This window comes from Lepus europaeus, chromosome 17, assembly GCF_033115175.1.
Source record: "Lepus europaeus isolate LE1 chromosome 17, mLepTim1.pri, whole genome shotgun sequence".
Lineage (NCBI taxonomy): Eukaryota > Metazoa > Chordata > Mammalia > Lagomorpha > Leporidae > Lepus > Lepus europaeus.
Window position 1 is genome coordinate 10,322,364 of NC_084843.1, and position 27,534 is coordinate 10,349,897.

General features: G+C 44.2%; 1 pseudogene; it reads left to right on the forward strand.

The window, feature by feature from the left end:
* Positions 1–15,015: 15,015 nt before the first annotated feature.
* Positions 15,016–15,653, forward strand: LOC133776339 (MOB kinase activator 1A-like; annotated as a pseudogene).
* The last annotated feature ends 11,881 nt before the right edge of the window (positions 15,654–27,534 follow it).

Sequence of the window (27,534 nt, forward strand, 5' to 3'; positions counted from 1 at the left end):
GAGATCACACCACACCTAGAGCCATACTCACATAAGATTCTCTGTGAAGCAGGTACTATTTTTAAAGACAAAATTCATTTACAAATAACACCTAGAAAATATTATGCTATAGGAGATACTGGAGAATATTACCACCTGTTAAATCTGGTTAACTTCTAGTAGACAGCAAGCCTAAACGATGGCGGAACAGGAAGGGAGCTTACTGCTCAAGTCTAGGGGAAGATAGTGTGAAAAAGAGGAGAGAGCTCAGCCTGTCAGGGAGAAAATGGCAGAGGAAACTCCAGGCAGATGAGAAGGAAACTGTGGAACTACATGGAGGGTGTGGACACACAACGCAGGACCCCAGCGTCTGAGAGCCTCAGCATCAGCTCTGGAGTGAGGTGAGACCAGAATGCAGTAGACCAAGCCACCGAGGATAAAGCTGCAGAAAGAGCCCGGCGGGAGTCTGGCTTGGGTGACAGGGTACCTGCCAACCTAGAGGGAGAAAAGGAGGGGCATGCCTTTCTCCCCCCAACCACCTGATATCCTGTAGCCAGCTGAGAGCGGGCAGGCACCATTTTGGATATATGCAACAGTTGTTCCAGCTCGTGTCCATGTGCCCAGCAGCCGGCAGAGAGGTGAAGCCTGAGTCTGCTGGGAGAATTCGCAGAGGTCTGGGAGCTCATGACTGTGGAGTATCTTGTGCTGGGACTGTGAAAACACTGTGGCACGGCGTGACCTCTGCATTACAAAATACAGCCCTGGGTATCCTCGTTTCTCACTGCGGAAAAAAAAAAAAAAGAAAACACTGTGGCAGTGTGGAAGGGTGCAGGGTGTGGCTAGGACTTTGGGCAGTCACTGTGGGTGGCTCCACATGTTCGGGGCTCCCCGAATTCTTGGTGAGGCTCATTGCTGCAGGATCTGTGTTCACACCCAGGACTGCACGGATCCTTTGTGTGGTTCTTGTGGCAGCACAGATGAAAACTGTCCCCACCGGGGCTAGCACCCAGGCATTGGTCTCCTTGCAGGAGGGGAGGTGAGTGTGAGACTATGCCAACAGAGCTAAACAAACCTTCCCTTTGATTAAAAAAAAAGGAGAGAGAGATTTACCATGCCAAACCTGGTTGTCACCTTAGACACTCCCCTCATACTGGAGCACTGAACAAAGCTCCCTGACCACACCCAGCACATGCCTCTGGGTATCCACTGAAAAAGTGGACACTCCACTAAGTCACAGAGGCATACTCCAAAGATAAAAGCCATCACAAGGAGGGCTGGCACTGTGACGCACTAGTTTAATCCTCCACCTGTGCTGCCGGCATCCCATATGGGCACTGGGTTCTAGTACCAGTTGCTCCTCTTCCAGTCCAGCTCTCTGCCATGGCCCGGGAAAGCAGTGGAGGATGGCCCAAGTGCTTGGGCCCCGGGACCCACATGGGAGACCAGGAAGAGGCACCTGGCTCCTGGCTTCGGATCGGCACAGCTCCAGCCATTGCAGCCATTTCAGGGGTGAACCATCAGATGGAAGACCTTTCTCTCTGTCTCTCTCTCATTGTCTGTAACTGTACCTGTCAAATAAATAAATCTTTAAAAAAAAATCACAGGGGAAAAATTAAAGTAAAAACAAGGATCACCACAATTGCCTAATCAAAACACAGCAATTCAAGAAACAATAATAGGAAAGGCAATATGACACCCCCAAAAGAACGTAACACTTCTATACTAGAATGTGAAAATGAAGAGATTAATGAAATGCCAGAAATGGAATTAAAAAAACTGATCATAGGATTACTTAGAAGCAATCAAAAGCAAATTCATGAACTAAAGAAATCTATACATGACATGAATGAAATTTTTTCCCATGAAATTGAAATTTTAAAGAGAAATCAAAATGAAATATTGGAAATGAGTTCAATCAAACAAATAAAAATACGGTGGAATCTTTAAGAACAGACTCGGCAAGGCAGAAGAAAAGAATACTCAAGTTAGAAGACAAAACTCCAGAAATTTTAGTCAGACCAAAAAAAAAAGAAGAAGAAGAAATAAGAAAACTGTAAAACAATGTTGGAGATTTGTGATATACTATCAAACAACCCAACATATGGGGCTTAGGAGTTCCTGGTGGCATGGAAAGAGAGAATGGATTAAAAGGCCTTTTTAGTGAAATAACTATAGAAAACTTCCCTAATTTGGAGAAAGAAAGGGATGTCCAAGTACAGGAAGCACATATTAATCCTAGTAGACAAGACCAGAAAAGATCTTCACCACAACACATCCTAGTCAAACTCTCCATAGTAAAACATAAAGAAACGATTCTAAAACATGCATGAGAGAAACGCCAGATTACTTTATTGGACTCACAGCTGACTCATCAGAAACCCTACAGGCTAGAAGAGAATGGTGAGATATATCCCAATTCTTAAGAGAAAAAAAACTGTCAACCAAGAATACTGCACCCTGCAAAGCTGTCATTTATCAATGAAGGTGAAATAAAAAAAAACCTTCCATAACAGAAACTGAAAGAATCTGTCACCACTCATCCAGCCTTACAAAATTTGCTTAAAGATGTGCTACACACAGAAATACAGAAACACGGTCATCACTGTGAACGAACTGTAGGCAGAAAATCCCCCATTAAAAGTACAAAAGAAGGGCCAGCACTGTGGCATAGCAGGTAAAGCCACCACCTGCAGTGCCGGCATCCCATATGGGCGCCAGTCCCAGTCCCGGCTGCTCCACTTCTAATCCAGTTTTCTACTATGGCCTGGGAAAGCAATAGAAGATGGCCAAAGTCCTTGGGCCCTGCACCTACATGGGAGACCTGGAAGAAATTCCTGGCTCCTGGCTTCAGATAGGTGCAGCTCCGGCTGTTGCGGCCATTTGGGGAGTAAACCAGAGGATGGAAGACCTCTCTATCTCTACCTCTCCTTCTCTCTCTGTATAACTCCAACTTTCAAATAAATAATTAAATCTATATAATTATAGAAAGCTTTTATTCAATAAATATAAAGTTTATAAGTACAACTTTTGGATTGTAGTGGTTCTTCCCCTCATACTTGCCCTCCCACCCCCAAACCATCCCACCTCTTACTCCCTCTCCCATCACACTATTCATTAAGATTCAATTTTAATTACCTTTATATACAGAAGATCAACTCTATACTAAGTAAAGACTTCAACAGTTTGCACCCACACAGACATACAAAATAGAAAGTACTGTTTGAAGACTAGTTTTACTGTTAATTCTCATAGTATAACACATTAAGGACAGAGGTTCTACATGGGGAGCAAGTGCACAGTGACTCCTGTTGTTGATTTAATAATTAAATAAATCTTTTTTTAAAAAAAGTACAAAGGAAATCCAAAGTAAACAGTAGGAATATTTACGGAAAAATGGCAGGGCAAAGATGTTACTTACTGATACTCACCTTGAATGTAAATGGTCTCAATTCTCCAGTTAACAGACACAGACTGGCTAAATGGATTAAAAAACAAAACCCATCTATTTGCTGCCTACAATAAATACATCTCGCCAACAAAGATACGTGCATACCAAAAGTGAAAAGACGGAAAAATATATTCCATGCTAACAGAAACCAAAAAACATCTGGTATAGCCATGCTAATATTAGAGAAAATAGACTTTAACACAAAAACTGTTAAAAGAGACAAAGAAGGCATTATGTAATAATTAAGGGACCAATTCAACAGGAAAATGTGACAATTATAAATGTATATGCACCTAATTAAAGGGCACCTGGCTTTTTAAAAGAAATGTTAATGGAGCTAAAGGGAGACATAGACTCCAATACAATAGTGATGGGGGATTCAATACTCCACGCTCAGCAATGGACAGATCAACCAGACAGAAAACCAGCAAGGAAACTGCAGACTTAATCGACACTATAGACCAAATGGACCTAACAGATATATTCAGAACTTTTCATCCTACAGATGCAGAATACACATTTTTCTCACCAGTACTTGGAACTTTCTCTAAGACAGACCACATATGCTAGGCCATAAAGCAAGTCTCTCAGCAAATTAAAAAAAAAATAAAAATCATACCATACATCTTCTAGGACCACAATGGAATGAATCTGGAAATCAACAACTCAAGAATCTCTAAAACATGTAAACACGTGGAGACTGAACAACATGCTCCTGAATGAACAATGGGTCATAGGAGAAATCAAAAAATTTCTGTAAATGAATGAAGTTGACAATATAACATTAAAAATTTATGGGATACAGCAAAATCAGCGTTAAGAGGAAATTTTATGGCAATAGGAGCCTATATCAAGAAATTGGAAAGGCACCACATAATGAGCTATCAGTGCATTAAAGGGACAGAAAAACAACAGAAATCCAAACCAAAACTAGTAGGAGAAAAAAATAACTAAAATTAGAGAACAAAACAGAAAAAAAATTACAAAAGACCAGTAAAACAAGAAGCTGATTTTTTGAAAAAAATAAACAAAAATGACACACCATTGGTCCAACTAAGCAAAAAAAAAGGGGGGGGGAGAAGACCCAAATTAATAAAATCAGAGATGAAAAAGGAAATGTAATAACAGACACCATAAAATAAAAAGAATCATCAAAATTACTACAAAGAGCTGTATGCCAACAAAGGTAACAAAGAAGAAATGGATAGATTCCTGGACACATACAATCTATCTAAATTGAGCCATGAAGACATAGAAAACCTAAACAGACTCACTACCAAAACAGAAACTGAATCAGTAATAAAGGCCCTCCCAGTAAAAATCCCAGAACAGGATAGCTTCACTGCTGAATAATACCAGACATTTAAAGAAAAACTAACTCCAAATATTCTCAAGCTATTCAAAATAATTGAAAGACCAGGATCCTCCCAAACTCCTTCTAGGAAACCAGCATCACCTTAATTCCTAAAACTGAAAAATATATAACAGAGTAGAACTACAGACCCGTTTCTATAATGAACACAGACATAAAAATCCTCAACAAATACTAGCCAATCAAATACAACAACACATCAGAAAGATCATTCACCTGGACCAAGTGGGATTTATCAACAAATGAAAATCAATTAATGTGATACATCACATTAACAAATTGAAGAACAAAAACTATATTATCTCAACAGATGTAGAGAAAGCATTTGATAAAATAAAATACTCATGATGAAAACTTTAAGCAAATTAGGTATAGAAGGAACATTACTCAACACAGTCAAGGCAATTTATGACAAACCAACAGCCAGCATCCTAATGAATGCATAAAAGTTGGAAGCATTCCCACTGAGATATGGAACTAGACAAGGATGCCCACTCTAACCACTGCTATTCAATATAGTCCTAGAAGTTTTAGGAAGAGCCATTAGGCAAGAAAAGGAAATCAATGGAATACAAATTGGGAAGGAAGAAATAAAAATATCCCTATTTGCAGATGACATGATTCTATATATAGGGGCTCCAAAAGACTCCACTAAGAGACTATTGGAACTCATAAAAGAGTTTGGTTAAGAGGCAGGATATAAAATCCACACTCAAAATTGAAAAGCCTTTGTATACACAGACAATGCCATGGCTGAGAAAAAACTTCTAAGATCAATCACATTCACAATAGCTCTAAAAAACCCAAATACCTCGCAATAAATTTAACTACAGATGTCAAAGATCTCTATGATGAAAATTATAACACATTAATGAAAGAAATAGAAGAAGATACAAAAAATGGAAAAATATTCCATGTTCATGGATTGGAAGAATCAATATCATAAAAATGTCAATACTACTAAAAGCATTTTACAGATTCAATGTGATACCAATCAAAATAGCAAGGACATTCTTCTAAGATCTAGAAAAAAAGATGCTGAAATTCATATGGAAACACACAAGACCAGAAATAGCTAAAGCAATCTTAAGGAAAAAAACAAAGCCAGAGGCATCTCAATACCAGGTTTTAAGACATACTACAGAGCAGTTATAATCAAAACAGTCTAGTACTCGTACAATAACAGATGGATAGACAAATGGAATAGAATAGAAACAAGAAATGAACCCTCACATCTACAACCAATGTATCTTTTTTTCTTCTATTTTTTATTTATTTATTTGGCAGGTAAAGTTATAGACAGTGAGAGAAAGAGAGACAGAGAGAAAGATCTTCCTTCCATTGGTTTACTCCCCAAATGGCACTGTGCCGATCCAAAGCCAGGAGCCAGGTGCCTCTTCCTGGTCTCCCATGCAAGTGCAGGGGCCCAAGCACTTGGGCCATCCTCCACTGCCCTCCCAGGCCACAGCAGAGAGCTGGACTGGAAGAAGAGCAACCGGAACCAGAACCCGGTGCCCATATGGGATGCCAGCACTGCAGGCAAACGATTAAGCAAGTGAGACACAGCGCCGGCCCCCAACCAATCTATCTTTAACAAAGGAGCTAAAAATCAATCCCTGGAGCAAGGATAGTCTCTTCAACAAATGGTGCTGGGAAAACTGGAATTCTAAAAGCAGAATTCTGAAGCAAGACCTCTACCTTACATCTTACACAAAAATCCAATCAAAATTGATTAAAGACCTAAATCTATGACCCAATACCATCAAATTGTCAGAGAACATTGGGGAATCCTGCAAGACACTGGCATAGGCAAAAAGTTCCTGGAAAAGACCTCAGAGGCGCAGGCAATCAAAGCCCAAATTGACAAATAAAGATTACATCAAGCTGAGAAGCTTCTGCACTGCAAAAGAAACACTCAGCAAAGTGAAAGGCTATTGGCAAAATAGGAGAAATTATTTGCAAACTATGCAACTGATAAAGGATTAATAACCAGAATATATAAAGAGATCAAGAAACTCAAAAACAACAAAACAAACAACCTAGTTAAGAATTGGGCAAAGGACTTAAAGAGGCATTTTTCAAAAGAGGAAATCCCAATGGCCAACAAACACATGAAAAAATGCTCAGGATCACTAGCTATCAGGAAAGTGCAAATCAAAACCACGATGAGGTTTCACCTCACCCCCATTAGAATGGCTCTCATACAGAAATCAACAAATAACAAATGCTGTCAAGGATGTGGGGGAAAAGGTACCCTAATCCACTGTTGGTGGGAATGTAAGACAGAAGGGAGATAACTCAGAAATCTGAATATAGACCTACCATGTGACCCAGCCATCCCACTCCTGGGAATTACTCAAAGGAAATGAAATCGGCATATGAAAGAGTTATCTGTATCCCCATGTTTATTGCAGCTCAATTCACAATAGCTAAGTCATGGAATCAACCCAAATGCCCTGTCAATTGAAGACTGGATAAAGAAATTATGTAATATATATGCCATGGAATATTAAACAGCGGTTAAAAAAATGAAATCCTGTCTTTTTTTTTTTCTTTTGACAGGCAGAGTGGATAGTGAGAGAGAGAGAGACAGAGAGAAAGGTCTTCCTTTTCCATCGGTTCACCCCCAAATGGCCACTGTGGCCGGCACCGCACTGATCTGAAGCCAGGAGTCAGGTGCTTCTCCTGGTCTCCCATGCGGGTGCAGGGCCCAAGCACTTGGGCCATCCTCCACTGCACTCCCTGGCCACAGCAGAGAGCTGGACTGGAAGAGGAGCAACCAGGACAGAACCCAGTGCCCCAACCGGGACTAGAACTGGGTGTGCCAGCCCGCAGGTGGAGGATTAGCCTATTGAGCTGCGGCGCTAGCCGAAATCCTGTCTTTTGCAACAAAATGGGTGCAACAAAAACATCATACTTAGTGACATAAGCCAGCCCAAAAGGACAAATACCATATGTTCTCCCTGATATGTGATAACTATTAGAGCACATAAAAGTAAACTATAGAAGCAAAATTAACACTTCAAGATGCAATGACTTCAATTAGCCTTATCTCAACTGTTGAGGAACAGGTTTTTCTTTTTCATAATATTTGTTGAACTCTATTTAGTAAAAATTAATCTTATGTGTATACAGTTCATTGAAAATAGATCTCAATAAAAAATAAGGACAGGGGGCCGGCGCCATGGCTCACTTAGTTAATCCTCCACCTGCAACACAAGCATCCTATATGGGCACTGGGTTCTAGTCCCAGTTGCACCTCTTCCAGTCCAGCTCTCTGCTGTGGCCCAGGAGGGCAGTGGAGGATGGCCCAAGTGCTTGGGCACCTGTGCCCACATTGGAGACCAAAAAGAACCAAGACCTGGTTCCTGGCTTTGGATCAGCGCAGTGCCGGCCATAGCAGCCATCTTGGGGGTGAACCAATGGAAGGAAGACCTTTCTCTCTGTTTCTCTCTCTCACTGTCTAACTCTGTCTGTAAAAGACAAAAAAAAAATAAGGTTGATAATAGGAGAGGGAGGAGCAAAAGGGGTGGGAGTGTGGGTAGGAGGTGGGTACAGTGAGAAGAATCACTATATTCCTAAAGTTGGTTGAATTTATGAAAAGCATGAAGTTCATATTCCTTAAATAAAAGGATTCAGGGGCAACAAAAGAAAACAAGCCTAATAGTATGATTCTACTTTATTGCATAAAGGAAAGTGTGACTTTAACCTGACTCCTAAGAACTCCTCAGTGGCCAGATTATTAAACAGGTTATTAAATATTTGTACTCATTCCCATAAATTCTATTAGGTAGGTAATTAGTTTTTCATTTTCCAGCTCAAAATGCCATAAGGAAATTTTGTTAACAGGTTGAAAGTTCCAGTGAAGGTGTCCTTTCACCAGAGTTCTGTCAAGCAATGAAATTGGCATAGTAATTAAACACCCATCATCCTAAAGAACAGGGGATGTAAAGAAAAACAGACTGCTTACCAGAAAGAAAAGGCCTAGTGGTGTCACATCACAGCAGTAATTATTTTATGTAATTGAAAAATTCTGAAAGGATAACAGAATTAAACCTACCCTGGGTTCCATTTCACTTTCACATGTACACACAGGGATGTGTAGAGGGTTCTAGAAAGAGGGAATCCCCTGGGCACATGCACCTTGGACTCACAAGGTGTACAAGTAGCATAGGAGGAACTGAAGGAAATGTCATATATTTAAGACTACAGAGCCAAGTCCAAATCTGGCCCCATCCATTGCAACCTCCATCTTCTCATCTGGGGTTGCTGTGAGGATAAAAAGATAATGACATGTTAAGCCTCATGGTTAAATGCTCAGAAATCAGTAGCAGAAGGGATGGGAAACACTGTGCAGTAAGAAAGGAGAAAATAACTCTGCTCCTCTAGCATACTTCTCGTCTTTACTACTTTTACATTTAGTGCTGCTATGAGTGCTTATTAATGCCCTCATGAACCTCAGGCTAAAGCAGCTCTTAAAACTGCTGTTCTCAGACACTATGGAGTACACTCACTCCTAGGTATATACCCACAAGAAGAAATGTTCATCAAGAGGCATGTGCAAGAATATTCACAGAAGCATTTTTGTAACTATCAAACTGTCAACTACAAATTACCTAAAGAGTAGAATGAATAGTACCTAGCCATCAATAACAGAATAGGAAAATTGGCTGTATATTTTTTTAAATTTAATATTTATTTGAAAGGTAGGGTTACAGAGAGAAAAGACAGAGATAGAGCCAGAGAGCTCTTCCATTTGCTCATTCACTCCCCAAATGGCTGCAATGACTCAGGCTGGGTGAGGTCAAAGCCAGGAGCCAGAAGCTTCTTCTAGGTCTCCCACATGGATAAATTGGCCCTGAGCCATCTTCCACTGCTTTCCCAGGTGCATTAGCAGACATCTAGATTGGAAGTGGAGCAGCCAGGACTCAAACCGGCACTCATACAGGATGCCAGTGCTGCAGGGCAGGGCTTAACCCACTGTGCTAATGCGCTGGCCCCAAGACTGCTGTTGACTATCAGTAGCATGAGGGGTCTCCAAAATGTTTATGGGAAATCTATGAAAAATCTACGCATGGATTTCAAAACTTTTTCACCAAAATAAACTTATCTTGTCATTCCATTTTCCTACAATCTTTCTAAAGCCCCTTATAGGATAAATCAGTGGTGGTATGCTTACCAATGGATGACTGCTCAGCAGAGAGCCTGAACAATCCATGGCCCCATCAACATGAATAAATTTCACGCACAATACTGTCAAGAGGAGCCAGACAGGAAGAGTGCAAAGTACACAGTTCTACTCACATCATGCACAAATGCAGGAGAGAGATTACTGTTGGGGAACAGTGAGTAGAGGGTCTCTGGGGGTGCCCTCTTACCTGACCTGGGTGCTCCAGAAAAGGTGAGTGTATTTAGGGAAAATTCAGTAAAGATTTGATTTTTCCCCAATATTTTCTATCCACACTTGGTTGAATCCATGTATATGGAACTCACCCATACAAGGGAATGCCTATAATGTTGTTTATATCTAGTTTTAAACAAATGATGTGTATGGTTTTTATACAAAATTATTTGTAGTCTCAGAAAAGCAGTCTTTGAAAGTCCTCCATAGCACTAGAAAAATCATTTTTGCCAACATGCAATTTTTAGTACAGAAGCACTTCCTAATATACTTAGTACTTTTATATCAAATCTTTTCTTCAATGATTACATTTATTTAAAAGGCCACATACTTTTTGAAAAATGCTGACTCCTGCTATTTTTTTTCCTCCCAAATCCATTATGGCCCCATTTCTCTCCTAGGAATGATACAAACCCCATGCCATCCTCAGTCTCCATCCAGTCAGACTAAGGTAAGGGACCAAGTTCCTGATCAGTAAAAATCCTTTCAAAGGGTTAACGGGGGATGGAAGGAACCTCAGAGTCCTTTCCTCTAGTGTGCTCTCCTCTGGGGTCTACCACACAAGGCCATGTTAGCAACGGCAGAAAGGCTGGCCACCCTCCAACCCCATTCACGACTGCTGTCCATCAGCCTTCGGTACCTCCAGTCACAGACCCCATCCTGCCGTCTTCAGGACTCCCTCCTTCACATTAAGTCTCCACATTTCTACTGCTTTTTCTAAACTAACCTGTTCACTGTCCTCTGAGCAGACTCCAAATCCTCTCCATCCCTGAAGGTGTGGAGCCCAGAAGTGACGCTTTCATTCAAGTTTAATAGAGCAGAATCGTCACCTCCATTGTGATGTCCTCTTCCATGTAGGCAATCTGCAGCTGGTCTATAATAGCCCCAAAGAAACGTCCAGGTCTCCGGAATCTGTGTGAGCTCCGTTGGAAGGAGTCTGCAAGCGTGCTTGAATTAATCCCTTTGATATGAAGAGATGATCCTGGATTATCTGAGGGGCCCAGATGCCATTTTAAGTGTCCTAATGGGAGACAGGTCAAAGCAGAGTCAGAGTACAGGCGAGGAAAAGGTGATGGGAGGATGGACACAGAGAATGCAGTATGGTAGTCACCAGAAGCTGGAAGGACTCTCCCTCAGAGCCGCAGCGGGTAAGCAAGTCCTTGACTTAAGCCGAGTGACACCGACCTCCACTACCCAAATCCATAAGAAAGTGAGTTTCAGTTGAGTTGTTTTAAGCCACCACATCTGTGTAATGTGTTACAGCAGCAATAGAAACTGATCTTAAACTCAAGGCTATGTTTATATGTTTATCTGTTATTTTCTCTCCAAGACGTTGACTTACTGAATTCAATTGATTTTTTTTCTTTATACACACACCAAATTAAACAAGATAAGGTAGTAGAGAAGTTAGAAGGAAAATGATAGGTTTTTTTATTGCTAAACACAAAGTAGAGATAGGAGCCTTAGTGGAACTGTGGATACTGAGATAGGAGAGAGGATAGAGGGAGAGGGAGAGGGAGAGGGAGAGGGAGAGGGAGAGGGAGAGGGAGAGGGAGAGGGAGAGGGAGAGAGGGAGAGAGGAGAGAGGAGAGAGGAGAGAGGAGAGAGGAGAGAGGAGAGAGGGGGAGGGGGAGGGAGAGGAGGAGAGGGAGAGGAGCAGGAGAAGGTGGAGGAGAGGGGGAGAAGAAGGGGGAGGAGAGGGGAAGGGGGGAGGGGAGAGACAGAGAGAGAAAGAATCTTCCATCCCATGGTTCAGTCCCCAGATGGCCATGATGGCAAATTCCAAGGATTGTAACCTTGGATAAGTCATTTTCTCCTTCAAGGTCATTTTCCCAATTTGCAGAATGAAGAGAGAACTTCTAAATTCTTCCAGGATTTTTCTATTAATCTACAGAGCTTTTTCCTCTAGTATCAACTAATCTCCTAGAGTCCTCAGGCAATCTCTGTCTTAATGGCACCTCCGGAAGTGCCACCTGCTGTGGGAAGTCTTCCGATTCACCTCCTGTCTCTGTCTCCAATTGCCCTGGGTCTCCATCTCCAGCATTTCTTGCACTGTGATCCAGGGACCGGTATCCACACCCATCTCCCCCACGAACTATGAGCTTGTCCAGGGCAGGAGGCTCATATTACTCATCTCATCTCCAGTGCCCAGCTCAGCAGTGAATGGACAAGTGAAGAAATTAATGAATTGCTATGAAGTGACAACTTTCTCATCCTACACCCTTGACTGATGGAAATGTCACAGGACAGGGCTGCAACCCAGGCTCGGAGCTCCAGGCTCTGCTGCAGGGGAGCCATTCATCACGCGGAGCTGGCAGCCATGCTGCATCTTGTGCGTGATGTATGTGTTTTCAGCAGTGTTGACTTGACTTGCTTTATCTACTTAATAAGCTGAAGTCGTAATTCAAAAGCCTACTTTGACGACTTCTGTGTTTGAATTTCATAGTTGTGACGGTGCATACATACCGGAAAAGTTCAAATGTCTGCTAGAGATGCTCTCTTCTCTTTGGTCATCAAAGTTTTAGGGAAACTTTCCTAAAAATTTTATCATTTATGTTCGTAATTCCAATCTCCAAGTACAAAGGCCAATGGTAAAACATTAAAAACTGCACATGAAAGGACTTGGCCTGGAGCCTGTTTTTTTTTTTTTTTTTTCCCTTTCCCCTCTGCTGATTTTGTTCTCTTCCCCTGGAGACACTGCTGGGCTCATCACAGCAGCAGGCGGTCCGGCCCACTCAGCAGCACCCAGGAGACGCACGGGGAACACGTGCAGTCGGCCATGATTTGGCCTGGAGCGTCTTGGTTCAGGCTGCATCTCAGGATAATCTAACACATTTCTCAAAGTCAGTTTTCAGCCTCAGAGTTGAGCCTGAGCACAGACGCCATTGATAACAAAATCAGACGTCTGATTTGGATTCACAAAATAATCACCCACATCTATACTTCTCTGTTAAAATCTATTAAGTTTCTAAGGAAACTTCATCCCAGTTTTCCTGCTGTTATTTTACTAGTCAAGGTTGTCACAAGTGCCAGCCTGTCCCCTGGGGAAGTAAACACCCAGGAGGTCAGGGGCTAGGAGCAGACTCAGACACGGCAGACATGGACTTGCCCCAGGGCCATCTGGCCTGAAACAGTGACCAAGAAGACTTCACGGGATGCGTTCACAGCCAGGGGAATCCAAGGTCCTTCCTGTCCACATATGCGCTTACAAATGGCTAACTTCTAGACATAAAACTTGCTTAAGAAAGTAGACACTTGGATGTAAAAACGTAGTCCCCAGGTGCAATTTTCCCAGTGTCTCTAGGAATTTAAAGACATCCACTGCCACAAGTCCAAGATGCTCGCTTTTCATCCCCACATAACGTGAAAGATTCTCTGTAATGGTCAAACCTTCCTTTCTTTTTAAAAACTTGTACCTGCACCAGGACACAAATCGTACCTTTTAGAGCCCTGGTGTGCCATGACTAACACACTTCTAACATTATTTTTTTTTAGGATACATAAGAGAAATGGAAAACAAAAATAGATACAATTTTCTCCATCTTACATTTCCTTCCAAAAATTTTCATAAGCACTATTGCTTGAAGGATAGCAGACAGTATTACTGAATTATTAATAAACAACCACTAGGTAAAAAAGACTTTCAATCACATGGCTCAATCAATATGATGAGTTAATTAAATTAATGAAGCCATCCTAGCTTGTGCAGCAACCGACAGGAGTGGAACACTACAGAGGATGTACACACATAGCAAAAATATGTCAAAACTTGTTTGTGAGTCAGAGGCCTGTGCATCTTTGCTGACTGCTTAGTGCGACTTGTCTGACAAACAGGACGGCGATGTACAAGGGTACCAGCAACAGGCAGCACAGATGATGGGCAGACCTTTCTCCTCCAGGGTGGTCAGGAGAGTAGAGCAGCTGTTGCCCGTGCAGGGCTGTGGACAGAACTAGCAAAGAGAAGGTGGGGAGAACACTTTCCCACCTGTCTGGGGAAAAAGAAATAACAGCTTAAGTAAAAGAAGATACCTGGGGTCAGTGCTGTGGCATAGAAGGTTAGGCCTCTACCTGCAGTGCCAGCATACCATATGGATGCCAGTCCAAGCCCCAGCTGCTCCACTTCTGATCCAGCTCCCTGCTAAAACCTCCCTGGAAAAGCAGCAAAAGATGACCCAAGTGCTTAGGCCCCTGCACCCATGTGGGAGACCTAGAAGAAGCTCCTGGCTTCGGCTGGTCCAGCCCCAGCTGTTGCAGCCATGGGGGGAGTCAACCAGCAGATGGGAGCATCTCTCTCTCCTCTCTCCCTCTCTCCCTCTCCTCTCTCCCTCTCTCCCTCTCTCTTCTCTCCTCTCTCCTCTCTCCTCTCTTCTCTCTTCTATCTCTGCCTGCCAAATAAATAAATCTTACATTTAAAAAAAAGAAAGAAAGAAAAAAGAAAATGCCTATGTTGCAAGCTGAAGTATCTGGATGTGTTCTTTAGAACACTGGAAGATGACAGCTGAGCTGGGTGATGACACAACCTGGAAAGATGAAAGCAGTGGAGGAGCAGCGGACAGGTGAGCAGAGTAAGGCTGCTGGAATCGATCAGGCACGAGCCAGGGTGACGAAGGAGGGAGGGAGAAACAGGGGACGCACAAGAGACACTGGAGTCTTCAAGGGATTGCAGCAGCTCCAACCGGCTCAGAGCACCCGCGGCCCTGCTTCTGCTGTCCCGAGCTGAGGACCGTGGACTCCCTCAGGATGCTGGAGCCAGCTCCGAATACTGACTGGGGCGGGGGCCAGCGGCCTCTCCCGTCCCCGCTCTGACGACCAAAGATGACCTTCCTCTTCAGCAGCCGTTCTTCTAAGACATTCAAACCACAGAAGAATATCCCAGAAGGTCCATCAGTATGAACTCTTGAAACACGCGGAAGCAACCCTGGGAAGTGGAAATCTGAGACAAGCTGTTGCATTGCCAGAGAGAGGACCTCAATGAATGGATGGCTGTTAACACTGTGGAGTTCTTCAACCAGATCAACATGTTATATGGAACAATTAGGAAATTCTGCACTGAAGCAAGCTGTCCAGTCACGTCTGCTGGGCCAAGATACGAATTTCACTGGGCAGATGGTACTAATATTAAAGAGCCAATCAAACGCCCTGCCCCAAAGTACACGGACGATTTGATGACCTGGGCTCAGGATCAGCTCGATGACGACACTCTTTTTCCTTCCAAGATTGGTGTCCTGTTTCCCAAAAACTCCATGTCTGCGGCAAAGACCATGCTAACGCGTCTGTTCAGAGTTTGTGCGCTTGTTTATCACCAGCACTTTGATTCTGGAATGCAGCTGCAAGAGGAGGCCCACCGCAACACCTCCTTTAAGCACTTTATCTCCTTTGTTCAGGAGTTTAACCTGATGGACAGACGTGAGTTGGCACCTCTTCAGGAATTGAGAAGCCTGGATCAAGACTGATAAACGGTTCTTTTAGACCACACTTACCTTCCTGTTCCCTCTACTGCTGGAGGTGTCTCAGTGCTATCTGTTATAGACTAGCGATACAAACCCTGAGAACAGGATGAAAAGACACCCATTGTCTGTGCGTCTACAGATAAAACTGTCCCAAAGGTAGGTTGGCTGATAGCTTCACAGTGATACCCACAGGACACAACCAAACCTGAGTTACTGTGTGATGCCCATTCCTGTTACTGCCACAGAGTCATACTTGGTTGTAACGTCTGACTAACCTGTAGCTCATTAGTTTACTTATTATTGTATTCAGGAAAATGATTGAGTCTATTTCAGGTGGCAACATAGTGGTATCCACAGTAATTTATTAATAAGTTTCCAGAATAATTTCCTAATAGCACAATCATATTGATTTTACTATTTTAGTTTTAATAAGGCCGGCGCCGTGGCTCAGTAGGCTAATCCTCCACCTTGCGGCGCCAGCACACCAGGTTCTAGTCCCGGTTGGGGCACCGATCCTGTCCCGGTTGCCCCTCTTCCAGGCCAGCTCTCTGCTGTGGCCCGAGAGTGCAGTGGAGGATGGCCCAAGTCCTTGGGCCCTGCACCCCATGGGAGACCAGGAGAAGCACCTGGCTCCTGCCATCGGATCAGCGCGGTGCGCCGGCCGCAGCGCACCTACTGCGGCGGCCATTGGAGGGTGAACCAACGGCAAAAAAAGGAAGACCTTTCTCTCTGTCTCCCTCTACTGTCCACTCTGCCTGTCAAAAATTTTTTTAAAAAAAAGATATTTTTAAGTTTTTTTTTTAAGATATAGAACATCTGCATCACTTTCAATAAGCCTTTAGTTTCAAGTCTATACGCTAGTGTTTCTTCTTAAAAAAAAAATATTTCTTTACTTATTTGAAAGTCAGAGTTACACAGAGAGAGGAGAGGCAGAGACAGAGAGAGAGGTCTTCCATCAGATGGTTCACTCCCCAGATGGCCGCAATGGCCAGAGCTGTGCCGATCCAAAGCCAGGAGCAGGAACTTCTTCCAGGTCTCCCACGTGGGTGCAGGGGCCCAAGGCCATAGTAGAGAGCTGGACCAGAAGTGGAGTGGACGGGACTAGAACTGGTGCCCAAATGGGATGCCGGTGCTTTAGGCCAGGGCGTTAACCCACTGTGCCACAGCGCTGGCTCCATGTTAGTGTTTGTATAGATAAGAATATATGTATTTTTTCAAAACCCATGACTGCAGTTTAAATCACATGGCAAATATGAAATGGGATTAACCAAAATTATTTTAAAGTGACTTTATTTTTAATCTTTATTTGTAATTTTATTCATACCTATCTAAATTATTAGGAGTATGTTTATCAAATAATTTTTATAGCTTCTAAGGATAGTCTTGTAGGTTTTATTTTGAAATGCCTCACTAAAGTTAGTTTAATATGTAGCTTTTGGCTGAGAAAAAGAGAACTTCCAAAAAATTATGACCAACTTAGGTCTCAAAGCCATTATTTTCACTCACATTATGTTTCAGAGGCCTTGTAATTCTGGATAAGAGAGTGGAAGAAGCACTCAGTGCTTAATTATTTTTTTTTCTTTAATTCTACGTTTTTATTGTGACTTGAGACTTAGTTAAGAATAATATAGAAATACAAAAAGTTTATCCTAATAAAGATAAGACTTAAGCAAAACCAAAAAAAAAAAAAAAAACCTTTTAAAGTGAAAAAAAAAGACACTGGAGACCAAGAATGTTCTGGCTTGGAGGTTATTTGGATGGTGACAAAGAGAGAAAGCAGATGTCACATTTTTGAGCCCAAATGACTGAGTTCATAATGAAAAATGACATAAATTTAAGGGGAGTGAATGATGATTGCAAAGCTTAGATGTGTTGAATAGAAGGTCAAAATCAAGCAAAAATAGTAAAAAAAAATAATAATAATGTTCATCCCTGAAACAGTCCAGTTTATTCAGAGGTCACCATCATGGCAACAGTGTCCCAAGCCATTTGTGCAGGGAGCTCCTGCCACCCCTGCGTGAGCTTCCTGAGACAGACACTTCGTCCCCCTCTCACCACTGGGACAACGGAGGCCACGGTCATGCAGGCAGCAGAAGCAAGTCTGGGTCCAGGCCATGGTTCTGTATTCCACACTCAAGTTTCCAAGAGGAGGCTGGGGATGTAGGGCTGAGGACTCGGGATCATCAGAGTTACAGACAGAACTCTGGAGTAAGAATGTTAGAAGGGAGGGAATGAGCAGAAGCCAGGGGCATCCAGGGACAGGTGTTTGCTCACTCTGCTTAGGGGGCATCCAGGGACAGGTGTTTGGCTCACTCTGCTTGGGTTTCAAATGCAGATCTGTGTTCATGCCAGGTGATACTCTGTGATAAATGACCTAAGTGCAGAAACAGTGACTTTCTTGAGAAACAAAGAGCATGATTCTCCATTTTCCTCCCCTTCCATGTTCTTGAAATTTGTCTCCTCCCTTTTCAAATTCTTCAGGATCTTTTCTACAGTAATCAGATATCGACTACCTAACTGGGAGGATTTTCCAGTCAATCAGGGTAGAGCCAGAAGGGAGAAACCACATAGTAACTTGAACAGTAAAATGTTGACATTAAGAGTTACCAAATTGCATCAAATTTGTGGGAGGTAAAGGGCCCCCCACGGAGAGGCCTGCTGAGCTCACAGAACAGGAGCTTGTCCAGACAGGGCCTTTAGCCAAGCCCAGGGCCCCAACAGGAAGCGGCGGACACTTCAGGAAAACCAGCAGGATGATGGCAAGGGCCTCACTGAGCAAAGCAACAAAGACAGCAGAGCATAGTAAGCAAAATCCTAACTCACAGCCTCAGAGAGATGTGCACAGCCACTGTGGTCATAAAACATGACAAGGGTGCTAAGGAGAAGGAGCCCACAGAAACAACAGACACACTAGAAATTACAGTCCTGTGTGAAGAGAAAGGACTTTAAAACAACAAAATACAACTTCCCACTATTCATAATTCATAATATTCATGTATTCATAATCAGAGAGATTAAAAGTGACTACAAATATACACTCATGGCCAGCGCCGTGGCTCACTAGGCTAATCCTCCACCTTGAGGCGCCGGCACACCGGGTTCTAGTCCCGGTTGGGGTGCCGGATTCTGTCCCGGTTGCCCCTCTTCCAGGCCAGCTCTCTGCTGTGGCCAGGGAGTACAGTGGAGGATGGCCCAAGTGCTTGGGCCCTGCACCCGCATGGGAGACCAGGAGAAGCACCTGGCTCCTGGCTTCGGATCAGCGCAGTGCGCCGGCCGCAGCACGCCAGCCGCGGTGGCCATTGGAGGGTGAACCAACGGCAAAGAAAGACCTTTCTCTCTGTCTCTCTCTCTGTCCACTCTGCCTGTCAAAAAAAAAAAAAAAAACAAACAAACAAACAAATATACACTCATTTGGCAAACACTAATAGATAACAAGAATGCCAATGTCAATATCAAGCAAAATGTTATTCAAAGTAAAAGCATCAAGTCAAAGAAAAAGTTGAAGAGCCAATACCTACAAAAATAATTATTGAGAATCTTTATGCCTCTGCAGAAAAGTTTACCAGCTTCCTGCTGCATATCTGGTCCCTTTTTCTATATTAGAAATAAAATTGGGGGGCCGGCACTGTGGCATAGCAGGTAAAGCAGCCACCTGCAGTGCCGGCATCCCATATTGGCGCCAGTTAAAAGTCCCAGCTGATCCACTTCTGATCCAGCTCCCTGCTACGGTCTGGAAAAGCTGTAGAAGATGGCCAAGTCCTTGGGCCCCTGCGCCCGTGTGGGATACCTCAAAGAAGCTCCTAGCTCCTGGCTTCTGGCTTTGGATCAGCAAAGCTCCGGCCATTGTGGCCAATTGGGGAGTGAACCAGTGGATGAAAGACCTCTCTTTCTCTCTGCCTCTTCTTCTCTCTCTGTGTAACTCTGACTTCCAAATAAATAAAACCATCTTTTAAATAAATAAATAAATAAATAAAATTTTATCAGGGCAGCCAGGAACACAGCCATTTTTTGACCTCCATGTGGCTAAAGTGGTGGGGTTATGGGTAGTGGCATTTAAGTGGCAGTCACCAGGTAAGGACTGTATGCATTATTTTACCCCTCACCCTTTCCCTTCTTCCTATGTGGCTGGATACAATGGGCGGGGCTCTGGCAACTGTCTCATGTTCATGAGGGTGACAATCACAGCTTAGCCCGGTGGAGTAGGAAGCTGGAGGGAACCTAAGTCCCTGGTGAGTCCACAGACCTACCAAGCCAGACCTGGCAGCCAGCTTCAGACTTCTTTTACATTAATAAATAAATAAATGCTTACTCTATATAAGCCTGTGCTTTGCAGGTGTCTAACCTGGAGCCAAATACAGTTTCTAACTCGTAAGGCACATAACTACTTAGCTTTGAATTATATGACACAAAATGTTAGAGGAAAAAAAATAAAGAAACTAATGAGTTAACAATTGATGTAAGAGATTCTACTACATCTGTATCTAACACCCGCTGATCTCAGACATTACAATTAAAGGCAGAAATGATCAGACTGGATTTATCAAAGCAAAACCCAGTTCATGCTGTCAGAGATGGAATTGGAATGTAAATTATTTTTAAAAGCAGACAGGTTGAAAATAAGATGGAAAAAGATATGTCATGGAAACATCAAGCATACAAATCAGCCCAAGGAGACAAGAAATATTACAGAGAAAAATGAGAACCATTCCGTAATGAGAAGGTGGTCAATTCATCAAGACGTAATAACAGACCTTTAAAACACACTCAGCAAGACTGATGGAACAGAAAGAGAAACAGACAAACCCACAGTCATCACTGGCAATTGTGCCATTCCTCGCTTAGTATGTGTTTAAAACAGCAGATACACAAAAAAAAAAATTCAGTAAGGATAGCGAGGACTTGAGTAACACCAGCTAACAACTCAATAACACTCACTTTCCTAGACTGTTCCCCCATACCTGCAGAGTACCCACTAGACAGTCATCAAGGTTGACTTATCCTTAGCCACGATCTACTAAAGAAACAAAATGAGAGACGATTTGAGGATGTGCACAACTAATGGGTTAGGTTGGCCAGATCTCCACAGAGCACATCCCAACAAACAGGGACAAGCATTCTTTTCACACCACGTGAACCACTACCAAAAACAACCGTGTGCTGGCATGTGGTTGGCAGCTTCGGAGACAGCCCTGGTTGGTGATCCCTACCTTCTGGCAACCACACACTTTGTAGTCCCTGCTCACTGGGCACGGGCTGGACTTCACGATCCCTCCTAGTGAACAGAATAGGGTGGACATGATGACATGGCAAGGTCATAGAGAGTTAACCAGCACTGTGCACACACACTCTGTCTCTCTGATCACTCCTCCAGGAGAAGCCAAGGCTGCTGGGAATTTGGCAAGCGAACCAGTAGATGGATGGAAGCTCGCTTGCTTGTGCTCACTCTCATTCTTCTCTCGTATTAAAAAGAAAGAAAGAAAGAAACCAGATAAAAAGAACTACAAATAAACTCTAGGAAACAGAGAGGCAGTAATAAAAGTACACATTAATTATTTCAGGGCCGGCACTGTGGCTCAGCAGATTAACGCCCTGGCCCAAGGTGCCAGCATCCCATATGGGTGCCAGCTCAAGACCCAGATGCTCCACTTCTGATCCAGCTGCTATGGCCTGAGAAAGCAGTAGAAGATGGCCCAAGTCCTTGGGCCCCTGCACCCACGTGGGAGACCCAGAGGAAGCTCCCGGCTCCTGGCTCTGGATCGGCGCAGCTCCAGCCATTATAGCCAATTGGGGAGTGTACCAGCGGATGGAAGACTTTCTCTTTCTCTTTCTCTCTCTCTCTCTCTCTCTCTCTCTCTCCCCCCCCCCTCCCTCTCCCTCTCCTCTCTCTGTAACTCTTTCAAATAAATAAATAAATCTTTTTAATGAATGTTTCAAATGCTAGATTTAGTGAAACCGAAACGGATTCTTCAAGAACATTAAGGGAGCTGGCATTTGTAGCATAGCAGGTTAGGCTACTTGCCTGTGATGCCAGTATCTCATATGTGTGCCAGTTTGAGATCTGGCTGTTCCACTTCCAATCCAGCTCTCTGCTAATGTGCGTGGGAGAGCAGTGGAAGATGGTCCAAGTGCTTTGGCTTCTGCATCCAAGTGAAAGATCTGGAAGACGACCCTGGCTCCTGGGTTCAGACCAGCCCAACTCCAGCTGTTGTGGCTGTTTGAGGAGTGAACCAGCAGATGGAAGATATCGCTCTCTCTCTGTCTCTTTCTGTGTGTGTGTATGTGTGTGTGTCTCCCTCTCGCTTTAAACCCTGCCTTTCAAATAAATAAATAAATCTTTAAAAAAAGAAGAAGAAAAGAACTTTTGGTATTTCAAATCTTAACTGGTAAAAAAGAGAGAGAGGAAGACAGAAAAGTAGACATAAACAGCGTTGGGAGTGAGAAAAGAAATGTGACTCCAGATAAAGAGATTTGAATTATTTTTTAAAGACTGTATAACAAACAATGCATCATGGAATTGAGATGAGAACTTTCCAATACTGCTAAGGAGAACTTCCTATGAAGACTGGAGTGCATGGTGCCTGCACTGGCCAACACGGGTGCACCAGCCACATCCAACTCTGACAAATGGGGCTAATGTAACTGAAGAGCTTTTTACTTGATCTTAATTAAATTTAAATAAACATATGACTGATGTCAACTGTAATAGAACAGTTCTAGGGAAAAATTTTTAAGATGTACAGAATTTAGTTAGCCCAAAAACTAGAAAGAATTTGAGCCAACTAAGACATACTCTAAAATAGATTCTAGTCACAGATATTTTAATAAGCAAATTCTACTAAATTTTCATAAAGCAATCATTATGTAATAAATTGGCAGAATATACAAAGATATCAGAAAACTTCTTATTTCTTCAAAGCTAGCCCTGATACAAAATTCCAACAAGAAAACATACGCACACAGACACACACACACACAGAGCTATAAGCATGCTATGGTCAAGAGCAAGTCCAACATCTCAGGGACAGAAATCTGCGAAGTATGGCCTATGGACAAACTCTGGCCTTTCACCTGTTTTTGGTATTGTCCAGAAGATAAAGGTGTTTATCTTTTTTAATGGTTGGAAATTAGGGTTTGCTACATACTTGATGAAAGTGCAAGGCAAAACAGCACTTAATGTGAAATGTATACGACGTTCATTCTCATTCAGCCGTATGAGGCTGCTGCGCATTTGTGAAAACCAGCACAGAGAGGTAAAGTAACACACCTGAGGTCCCACAGCCACTTCTGAGGAAGGCAGTGCATATGAAGGTGAGATGTGTAAAAGACCAGAGATCAGCAATAACAAGTAAACGCTACCACTGATTTGATCCTAGGGCGCACAAACTTAAAGCTCCAATTAAGCACACCATCATCTCCCAGCCAAAAAATAGCCACAAATCCATTCTTTTCATCAGAACTTACAGTACAAAACTACATTCTATTATTTTGAATCCCACCAATTAAAAATGGGTGGGAATTCCTTTTCTATCTTAGTATCTATAATTATATATATGAGAGAGGGGAGAGAGATTTATAATATACATAATATCCTTGATTTCACCTGTTGTGCTGCGCAGTCTAAAATATTTACTACCTGATCCTTACAGTTTGCTAACTCTCCATCTAAACAACTGTGGCTCATTTCACTCTGACTACATGACCCTTGCAGGTTGGCAGGAGTCTGCTCATCACAGGTACTCAGGGGCGAGCCTGGCCTGGAATGCTGCTGGTCACTGGGTGTCGTGAGGGGCAGTAAAATGCTGTGGCATTCCTTCTACCTGCAACTCGCTAGCCAGAAGCACCAGATGGCTTGGCCCAGCTCCAAGGGATCAACAGAATGCAATCCCATCACACACTCAGAAGGCAGAGTGTTGTCCTAATGACATTGTGGGTTGAATCTGTGAATGCAACTTAAATTAGGGAAAATGAGCAGCCTTTGGAAACTAACACACCGCCTGTAGGACTAGCTCAAAGACAGAAACAAGTGAAACAATTCTAAATCACGTGCTGACATGCCAATGTAGGACATGGGTACCTTAAGCACTAGGCTAAATCACTCCCTGGGGAATGAAAAAAAAAAAGGGAAAAAAGAAAAATGCAGACATGGGATCTTCAAACAGTTCATGAAAATACATATTCAGGAAAGTTATGTGTGATTTCAGTTTTTTCCATCAAAATAAACATCTGTTAATTCCTTTTGCACATGACCTTTTTGAAGCACCCTTGTATATAAAGTAATGAGGTGTGCCTGCGCTGTAACTGCAGACTGCCACGCCCTGAGATCAGCTAATGAAAACTTTGAACCCACCACCACCAACGCAGCAGATCCCAGAATGGCCAACGCTCCACCCAGTTCCTGGCAGTGACCAGGCCTGTTGTCTGATGCGCTGAGGAGCTCAGGTGGAAACCTCACTGCTCAGCCTCCACTCCCCAGACTGACCACTGGGGGAGAGGAGAGATCCAAATCCACCTCCAGGCTGAAGCAGGTGTCTGACCTTCCTGATGGAGCTGGCACAGACGCAGACGCCCGTGTTCTCGCTGCTACGCCCTGGGACGCCACAGCCAGACTGAGCCCCGCCAGGCACAGCTGTGAAGCAGCCCACATCGCCTCCCTCTGCTTCTGCTCCCATCTCCCAACCAACACCCATAGGGGCCCCCAACACTCAGCTCTGTCATCACCTGTCCAAGTCACATAAGGAGGAGACACAGGACTCTGAAACATTATCATTACCCAAATATTTGCAGAAGATGAAGAATGGCTTGAAGCAGACCATGCATAACGCAGGGGGATTATGAACCAATGGCAGACTTGGAGCACCAGCAGGGGATATGGAGGTGAACCTGACAGCCTGGGCCCCTGCTCCCCATGGGCAGTTGCTGACACAGCTGATGCTGATGGCAAACAGCTCAATTAGCAGTCAGCTCTGCCCTTTCACCTCCTGAAAGGGTAGCTTGATTTCCTGCAAGTGTAATATGTTTGATAATTAAACTCTGAGAGCCCCCGGGGAATAATTAAAAAAGTATGAGACTGGCAGTGTGAGAAGGCTGTGATGGATGGCAGAGAGCAGCCCAGGACACACAACTGCAGGAAAGGCACGGATGTCATGGCTGGAAGCGTCCCAGCAACACAGGTCAAAAGCCATGGCTATCTTTGGGCTTCTAAGGGGGGCATTTTAAAACATCTTAAGGGACAACTGAAAGCACATATCAGAGCTCATTAAAGCGCCACCATGTGTTCTGTGGCTCCCACTGATTGATGACTTGGCAGCTTGACGCTGGACATCCGAGCCATCCCAGTCAGACTCAGGTACCGACCTGGGAGATGAACGGCCGAAGGACACCAAGCTTATTAACTACGGTGACAAAGCAGCCTTAATTTAGAAAGCAAAAATGGCACTTGATATTAAAACCCAAGATGCCCTAGCAGGAGGGCATTAATGAGGCCGAGAAAGAAAAGAGGAGAATCACGATGAGGAGGAGCAGCTGGCCCCTGCTGGCCCCCGCGCAGCAGGTGTTGCACTTGCTGGAGCAAGGGAGCAATGCCAGTCAGGGCAGCAAGGCCAGGCCCACATCCCTTCACCCCCGGATAGGCAATACAGGCCTAATAGAGAACTCAACTTCTCCCATCCGCACTCCCTGCACTGTGCACCTACTAGGCACCAGGTAGGAGGCAGAGACATGAAAACGGAGACGGACAAACAGATGTGGCCCCATCCTTTGGGGGGCTCGCGGATGAACATTTTTCTGCAGAAACCCAGAGAATAAATAATTTAGGCTTTGAAGGACACATGGTTATGACTCCTGCCATAGTACTTTCCATGTACTTTTCCATGCTACTTTCCATGTAGCATGGAAAGTGCTACAGACAACATGGGTATGGATAGGTAGGACTGTGTTCAACAAAACTATTTTTAAAACATGTTGGGGTGGCCGGCGCCGCAGCTCAATAGGCTAATCCTCCGCCTTGTGGTGCCGGCACACCAGGTTCTAGTCCCGGTTGCCCCTCTTCTGATCCAGCTCTCTGCTATAGCTTGGGAAAACAATAGAAGATGGCCCAAGTCCTTGGGCCCCTGCACCCATGTGGGAGACCCAGAAGAAGCTCCTGGCTCCTGGCTTCAGATCGGTGCAGCTCTGGCTGTTGTGGCCAATTGGGGAGTGAACCAGCAGAGGGAAGACCTCTCTGTCTCTACCTCTCTCTGTAACTTTCAAATAAATTAAATAAATCTTTTTTTTTTTTGACAGGCAGAGTGGACAGTGAGAGAGAGAGACAGAGAGAAAGGTCTTCCTTTGCCGTTGGTTCACCCCACAATGGCCGCTGCGGCTGGCGTACCGCGCTGATCCGATAGCAGGAGCCAGGTGCTTCTCCTGGTCTCCCATGGGGTGCAGGGCCCAAGCACCTGGGCCATCCTCCACTGCACTCCCGGGCCACAGCAGAGAGCTGGCCTGGAAGAGGGGCAACCGAGACAGAATCCGGTGCCCCGACTGGGACTAGAACCCAGTGTGCTGGCGCCGCAAGGCGGAGGATTAGCCTATTGAGCCGCGGCGCCGGCTACGTAAATCTTTAAAAATAAAGATATTCACATCACCATGGGGCCGTGTTGTGGCACAGCAGGTTCAGCCATTGACTGTGACAGCAGCATTCCATATGGGCAGCAGTTCAAGTCCCTGCTGCTCTACTTCCCACCCAGCTCCCTGCTAATGTGCCTGGGAAAGCAGCAGAAGATGGCCCAAATGCCTGGGCCCCTGCCACACACGTGGGAGACCCGGAACATGTTCCTGGCTTCAGCCCAGGGCAGCCCCAGCCATTAAAGCCATCTGGAGAGTGAATCAGCAGACGGAAGGTACCGCTTGCTCTCTCTCGCTCTCTCTTTCCCTCCCCCTCTGTAACTCTACCTTTAAAGTAAATAAACAAATATTAAAAAGAAAGAAAGAAAGAAAGAAAGAAAGAAAGAAAGAAAGAAAGAAAGAAAGAAAGAAAGAAAGAAAGAAAGAAAGAAAGAAAGAAAGAAATTCACATCCCACATCAGAGTGCCTGGGCTCAAGTCCTGGCTCTGGTTCCTGACACCAACTCCCACTAAGGCAGGTCCTGGGAGACAGCAATGACAGCTCAGGCAGTCGGGTTCCTGCCACCCATATGGGAGACCTGATGGAGCTCCCAGTTTGGGCTTGGCCCAGCCCCAGGGGATGCGCACACTCTCGCTTTCTCTGCCCTCCCCAGCCCCACTCTCTCAGAAATAATAAAGCAGGTGATGGCTGGACTTGACCCATGAGTGGAAGTTTGCCAGCCTCGGGTCTAGAAAGCATTAAACAAACACCTGGCCAATGCCAACGATTACTGGAGCTTGCTCCGTGTCAGGAGAGTTCTAAATGCTTTGCAGATATTGACTTATGTCATCCTCACAACAAGCTTCTGCGGCAGCAGTGTGATGCGCGTTTCACAGGTAAGAAGGCTAAGGCACAAACGGGGAACGGCTTAGCCAAGGTCAGACAAGTGGCAGAGCAGCGGGGTTTTGAACACTGGAGCTTCCCTGCCTGGCAAACGGTAGGTAAGGCCAAGTTGGGGTTAATGTTAGAAAGAACGGGAAGGCCTGAGAGCGCTTACCAGGTGGGCCCGCTTCAGATGGGCTGTCAGGGAATGGCCGGGGTGTCAGGTTCCAGGCTCTATCTGATCTCTACGCTGCTGTTGGAATGACTGCAAGCTTAGTAACTGGAGAAAATACAAAGGGGTCCTCTCACAGAATCCAGGTGAGCACTGCCCAGGTCTTGCAAGACATCAGCAAGCCAGCACCTCACCTGAAGCCTCTGGGGAGAATCGGCTTCTGACTCCACTGGGGATGCCGACAGC